This window comes from Bidens hawaiensis, unplaced genomic scaffold, assembly GCF_021521415.1.
Source record: "Bidens hawaiensis isolate Kalapana, Puna unplaced genomic scaffold, B.hawaiensis_p1.1 tig00021698_1, whole genome shotgun sequence".
In the NCBI taxonomy this organism is placed as follows: Eukaryota; Viridiplantae; Streptophyta; class Magnoliopsida; order Asterales; family Asteraceae; genus Bidens; species Bidens hawaiensis.
In genome coordinates, this window is record NW_027493376.1 from 409393 (window position 1) to 415189 (window position 5797).

The window sequence follows — 5797 nt, forward strand, 5'->3', positions numbered from 1 at the left end:
AGCTTGCTTCAATTGTGGCGATCCTAACCATTTCCGCAACAATTGCCCATGTTTAACCTTTGCTAACCAAGCCCAAACCGTGACCGTACCCTACTACCAAACCCAAGCTTATTGAAGTAGCCAATGACAATTCTATTACCATCGATTCCGTAGTCCGCGATTGTTCTCTCATTCTTTCCAAGCATAAATTCTCCATCGGTCTCATCCCGATGCAAATGGGAAGTTTCGATGTCATAGTAGGCATGGATTGGTTATCTTTACACCATGCCGAAGTCGTTTGTTTCGATAAATTCATCTGCATTCTGCTCCTCAACAGTAAAATTCTTAAAGTCTTCGGCAACACAACCTCTAGAAGAATTAATCTAATGCCGTGCGCTCAATCGCAAAAGTACTCACGCCAAAAGTATGTCCGTTTCTAGCTCTCGCGGTGACAAAAGACAAAAAGGAAAGGAAAATCCAAGATATTTCCATTGTTCGTGATTTCCTCGACGTCTTTCCCGATGATGTCACCGGCCTTCCTCCCGTTCGTCCGATTGAATTACGTATCGATATTGTGCCCGCCGTGATGCCCGTGGCCAAGGCTCCTTATAGTTTAGCCTCGTCGGAAATACAAGAATTATCAAACCAACTCAAGAACTTTCTGACAAAGGTTTCATTCGTCCAAGCTCTTCTCCTTGGGGCGCTCCCGTTCTCTTCGTGAAAAATAAGGATGGTTCGTTTCACATGTGCATCGATTACCGAGAGCTTAACAAACTCACCATTAAAACTTGATATCCCTTGCCACGAATCGACGACTTATTCGACCAACTTCAAGGCGCAACTTGTTTCTCCAAAATCGATCTTCTATCGGCTTATCATCAATTGCGTGTTCGCGAATAAGACATTCCTAAAACCTCTTTTCGTACTCGGTATGGGTATCTCGAATTTTTGGTTATGCCCTTCGGGTTAACAAATGCACCTACGGTATTTATGAACCTCATGAACCGCGTTTGCAAACCATTCCTTGATAAATTTGTTATTGTCTTTATTGATGACATCCTTATCTTCTCTAAATCCAAAGCCGAACATGAACATCATTCGCGTTCCAGTCTCGAGCTCCTTAGAAACGAACAACTCTATGCCAAATTCTCCAAATGTGAATTTTGGCTCGAGGAAGTTAAATTTTTGGGACATATCGTAAATGAAAAAGGTATTCATGTTGATCCCACTAAAATTAAGGTCGTTAAGGATTGGAAAACTCCAACGACTCCCACGGAAATTCGAACCTTCCTCGGTTTGGCCGGATATTATTGGCGTTTCATTTGGAATTTTTCCAAGATCTCTTTGCCTCTTACCTCCCTCACTCATAAAGTGAAACCATTCGATTGGTGTTCGAAGCAAGAGGAAGTTTTTTTTACTCTCAAGGACATGCTTTGCAATGCTCCTATCCTAACCCTTCCCGATGGAAACGACGATTTTGTTGTATTTTGTGATGCCTCCCATCAAGGTCTTGATTGTGTTCTCATGCAATGAGGTCAAGTCATCACTTACGCATCAAGGCAACTAAAGGTCAACGAGAAGAACTATACGACTCACGATCTCGAACTTGGTGCCGTCATTTTCGCTTTCAAAATCTGGAGACATTACCTTTATGGTACGAAATGTGTGGTTTTTACCGATCATAAAAGCCTTCAACATATTTTTGACCAAAAAGATCTCAACATGAGACAACGACGATGGGCCGAATTACTTAGTGATTACGATTGCGAGATTCGCTACCATCCCGGTAAAGCAAATGTTGTCGCCGACGTCTTAAGTCGAAAGGTTAATGTTAAATCCGTTCTACTTCTAAGCGTCGTTGTTCAAACCGATCTTCAAATCCGAAACTTCCAAGCTCAGCGTACCTCCGTTAAAAAAGGTAACATGTACGACGAAATGTCATGTGGGGCCGAACTTCAACTCGAAACCAAACCCGATGGTCTTTTGTACTTTCTAAATCGTTTGTGGGTTCCCGATCGCGATGACCTTCGCTTGTATACTCGATGAAGCTCACAATTCACGGTATTCCGTTCATCCCGTTGCGGATAAGATGTATTTCGATCTTCGTACTACCTTTTGGTGGCTGGGTATGAAAAAGGACATAGCGTTGCATGTATCTAAATGTCTTACTTGCTCAAAAGTCAAAGCCGAACACCAAAGACCTTTTGGTTTACTCGAGCAACCACCGATTCCCATTTGGAAATGGGAAGACATTGCTATGGACTTTATCACTAAACTACCCATCACCCAAAAAGGAAACGATAGTATTTGGGTGATCATTGATCGATTAACCAAATCTACTCATTTCATTCCGATCCGCGAAAAGTATTCTGTCGAGCAGCTTGCTAAAATCTATGTTCGGGAAATTGTGTGCCGACACGGTTTGCCATTGTCTATCATCTCCGATCGTGATGCCCGTTTTACCTCTCATTTTTGGCGTTCACTTCAAGAAACTTTGGGAACACGTCTCGATCTTAGCACTGCTTATCATGCTTAAACGGATGGTCAATCCGAACATACGATTCAAACACTCGAGGATATGCTACGAGCGTGTGTTCTTGATTTCCGTGGGAATTGGGATTCTCACATTTCGTTCATCGAGTTCTCCTATAACAATAGATACCATTCTAGCATTGATATGGCTCCTTTTCAATCTCTTTACGTCGTAAATGTCGATCTCCGATTAGTTGGAATGAAATCGGTGAAGCTCAAATCACGGGACCCGAAATGGTCCAAGAAGCTACCGATGTGATCGATCAAATCCGTAAGAACCTCCTAGCCACTAGAAGTCGTCAAAAGAGTTACGCAGACAAACGGTGAAATCCGATCGAATTTAATGTTGACGATCTTGTCCTTCTAAAGGTATCTCCTTGGAAGGGGGTAGTCCGTTTCGGAAAGAAGGGTAAGCTAGCTCCTCGTTTCGTTGGTCCTTTCAAAATTCTTGAGCGTGTTGGGAAGGTAGCTTATCGACTCGAACTATCGCAAGAAATTGCCGGTGTTCATCCGACTTTTCATGTTTCGAACCTAAAAAAGTTCTTAGCCGAGGGTAATCTCCATATACCTCTCGACGAAGTACATGTCGATGAGTCGATGATTATGGTTGAACGAACCGTTGAGATCATGGATCGCAACGAGAAGAAAACCAAGCGTAGTCGTATTCGGTTAGTTAAAGTTCGATGTGAATCACGGCGTTGCACGGAATTTACTTGGGAACGATAAGACACAATGAAAGAGAAGTATCCACATTTGTTTGCATCGTCGATTTCGTCTTAATTTCAGGATGAAATTTCCGAAAGTAGGGAATACTGTGACATTCGTCAATTTCGGGTCTCGAATTGTATTCGCTTTGTAATCTTTTATTGTGTAAACCGACCCGTTTTGTAAACCGAAGCTTATGTTATAATCAAAATGATAGATTTTATGTTACGATATTGTTTTACACTGGTTGGGTCTTGAAAACATCCTTTTCGGTCCTTAAAACGCCTTAAAAATGACTTAAAACAAACTTTGGGGACTATTATTGTCATTTACCAAAAACGTGTTTGACCATTTCAACCATCACATGCATTTTTACCCTATCTGAATGAACCATACCCTTACCATTATAAAATCAAGGCTCGATACACCACTTTGGTTGTTCATCTTCTCCAAAATCTCTCTCAAATCCAAGTATTCATCTTCAACATTTTGCTATTTTGACTACTTAAGGTCAAACTAAAGCTAACCTTGTTCTAACTAATTCTTATTACTTGAAGCTTGATGTTGCAACATCTCTACTATATATAAAGCACCAGTCAAGGACCTCTTAAATTTTAAGAGGTACCTAACTTAATACTTTAGATACAACCATTGTAGCATAGAAATTTGAATTTTATAGGGCATTATGGTCCTTTAGGCAATTCAATTTCACGAAAGATTTAGTTGTTCAATTATAATTACAACTTTAACCCATCAGATATACTTAAATTTTGTAAATTTGAATAGAATTTACTCTTTCACCCCCTTAAGTTTACCCATATATTCCTCTATTTTACTTTTTCTTTGTTTTTCTTTTATATCTTTAAATGGATTAAGTTTTAATAAATTTTGAACATACCATTACGACGTGCTTATTTTTGTCGACGTTTCGATATAAAATTTCATTAATACCGAGATGTGGATTTTAATGTACAAGTTAACCATGCACCAATGTACAAGTCATTGATATTGATAATAAACTTAATTCAGACCTAACAAATTTTCAAACTGATAGTTTAGCTGAAGAAACCTATTCCCTCCAACTATGCGGTTACCACCATGATTGTAGGGCTTCATCAACACTCTGCGGCTACAATTTTCTTATTCTAAATCATCGTCTGAGTTGTTTGTTGTGATTGGAGTCCTAATACAAGTTAGTATCATTGCTACAATATACAATCTGTATTGTTTTGCACTCTGCCATCACCATCTCTCATCTCTTATATTTTATCTTCAATCTCTTCTCTGACCGTCCATCTTCCCCTTTATCCATACGTTACTATATGCAATTTGATTCCCAATTTATGATTTTTTTATCTGAAGTGTTATATTTTCTTCTTTTATTCATGTGACGCTTTCGGGTCTCCTAAAATCAGCTATGAGATTCTGAATTTCAACCTTAGAATGTACATTCTACTGGATTTATTAGCCATTTTGCATACAAATTAGTTGATCTAGGTTCCGTATACAACCCCTATTTACTAAACTGGTTCAAGCTAACTAGGGGTAGAGGTGTTCAAAAAAACCGGTTCCCGAACCGGTTTGGCGGTTTAAACCGGAAACCGGTTTTTAAAAAAACCGGTTTTTTAAAAACCGGTTTGACCGGTTTACAAACCGCCGGTTTGTATATCGGTTTTAAGTTTTAGAGGCAAAACCGGTTTTGAAACCGGTTATAAAAAAAACCGGTTTAAGCATTCTTTAATGTTTGTATTTTTGAGTTACGAATATGCGATAACGATTTAATGTTTGTATTTTTAATGTAAAGGCTATAAATGAAAGTTATGTATTTTTGAGTTACGAATATGCGATAACGATTTAATGCTTGTAGTTACCGGTTTGTTTATACTGTGAAAAAATAATGGTTATTTAAAAAAAAAAAAAAAAAAAAAAAAAAACCGGTTAACCGGTTAGACCGGTTATTAAAAAACCGGTTAATAAAAAAAACCGGTTTATTAACCGGTTCTAACCGGTTCCTAAACCGGTCCAAACCGGTTTGACCGGTTATGGTTTTCCTACAAAAAAACCGGTTATTAACCGGTCCGGTTATTAACCGAACCGGTTTTTTTCCTGGACGAAAAAAACCGGTCCGGTTAATAACCGAACCGGTTTTTAAAAAAAAACCGATTTGTGCACCTCTAACTAGGGGTGTTCACGGTCCGGTTTTGACGGTTTTTAGGTCAAACCGTGAACCAAACCGTTACAAACGGTTTTAATTATCAAAAACCGAAACCAACCCGTTGAAATTTAAAACCGAACCGTTACCAACTGTTTGGTTCCGGTTTGGTTTCACGGTTTTGATCAAAAGTGTTTTACGGTTCACATTTACGCATATGGTCCTTCTTATAATTCTAGCGTGTTTCTTTATTAGTTGGTTGCTAACAATCGGGAGTTACTGCCATTAAAATTACTACCATGAATCTTATTAACTTTTTTACTAACTTTATCTTCTGGTTGTCATCCATTGCTAAAATCATTTTTAGTCTACATACTTTTATTGATTAACAAACAGAGAGTCCAATGTACAATGTCAAATGTTGGATAA